This window comes from Otolemur garnettii, unplaced genomic scaffold (assembly GCF_000181295.1).
Source record: "Otolemur garnettii isolate 467f Iridium unplaced genomic scaffold, OtoGar3 scaffold00050, whole genome shotgun sequence".
NCBI lineage: Eukaryota > Metazoa > Chordata > Mammalia > Primates > Galagidae > Otolemur > Otolemur garnettii.
Genome location: NW_003852445.1, coordinates 7,610,267 through 7,611,648, shown reverse-complemented (window position 1 = coordinate 7,611,648; position 1,382 = coordinate 7,610,267). Strand labels below are relative to the sequence as shown.

Below are 1,382 nucleotides of genomic sequence, written 5' to 3'. Positions count from 1 at the left end.
AGCCTTCCAAACCTTTAGCTATTGGCCATGTGTAGCTATCAGGCACGTGTAGCTATTTTGACTTTAAATTGATGATAATTAAATACAATTATTCAGTTCCCTAGTCACACTAGCCACATGTTAAGTGCTGAATAGCTCCATATGGCTACTGGCTGACATAATGTCAGCACAGATCCAAAACTATTTCCATTATCTCAGAATGGAGTGTTAGAATAGAACGTTAGAGTCACCAAAGGCGAGCATCAATACCAGGGCATGACCTATCTGACCCTGGTGACTGACTCCCTGTCAATCCTACCTGGGGGAAAGGATGAGTCTTAGCCCCTGGTCACAGGAAGTGGCACTTTCTTCCTTAGATACCTCCAAGTCTGGACACTAGAGTAGCAACAACTGTCACTCCAGCAACAATAATAACATCTTCAGCATTTAACTATGTGCTAGGTACAATGCCAAGCACTGTTATGCATTATTTCATTTATCCTCCCTACAACTCCATTAAGTAGGCACTGTTTTACAGCTGAAGGAAGGGAGGCTCACAGATGTTGAGTAACTTGCCCAAGGTCACAGAAATAGGAAGCCATGGGACAGGAGCTGCAGCTAGAGCTCTGGCTGCTGAGCTTGGGTACTTACTCAGTAGTGGTACTCTACACTTCAAATACTTAAGAAAAAAAGCTGATGCCCCCAACTCCACCTTAACTGAATTTAAATCTGCTATGGTAGGGTCCAGAATTGTATTTTTTTTTATTCTCCACAATTAGTTTCTAACACGTAGTCAAGCTGAAAACCAGTGCACCAAGCCAGAGTATTGGAGTCTACCTTGTCTACAATATGTGATCATTGCTTCTGTTTGTTCCTCGTTGACTCAGGTCCTGTCTTCTCTTTTGGGGCAGCAAAGGCCCGTGATTCTATAGGTAAGGGCTGTCAGGATACTGTGGTTGCGGGTGGGAAGGATGATAGATATAGCCCAGTCTATCTTGAAGCTGGCTGGGTCACATGTCAGTTTGGTCTAGGTGTTAACCACGTCCCTTGCAGCATTGTAAGCTGCTGGAGGGGAGGGAGATACCCTGGAGCTAGGAGCAGGAGAGGCAGACTTTCTTGGCCTGTCTCTACTCTGACCTTGTGGGATACCTCCCCGACCCTTCCTGAATTCTAGCACTCTCCACTGGATCAGTTTCAATTCCAGATGGCTTATTGTGCACTAGCATTAAAAGTCTCATATTTGGCTCGGCGCCTGTGGCTCAAGCGGCTAAGGTGGCGGGTTCGAATCCCCAGCCCGGGCCCGCCAAACAACAATGATGGCTGCATCCAAAAAATGGCCAGGCGTTGTGGCGGGCGCCTGTGGTCCCAGCTACTTGGGAGGCTGAGGTAGGAGACTCGCTTGA

The 1,382-nt window shown here is 47.0% G+C and overlaps 1 protein-coding gene across 2 annotated transcripts in view; it reads left to right on the top strand.

Moving 5' to 3' along the window:
• Positions 1-1,382, top strand: part of PPP1R14D (protein phosphatase 1 regulatory inhibitor subunit 14D) — a 20,312-nt gene that overhangs the window by 1,017 nt on the left and 17,913 nt on the right. The window lies entirely within an intron of this gene.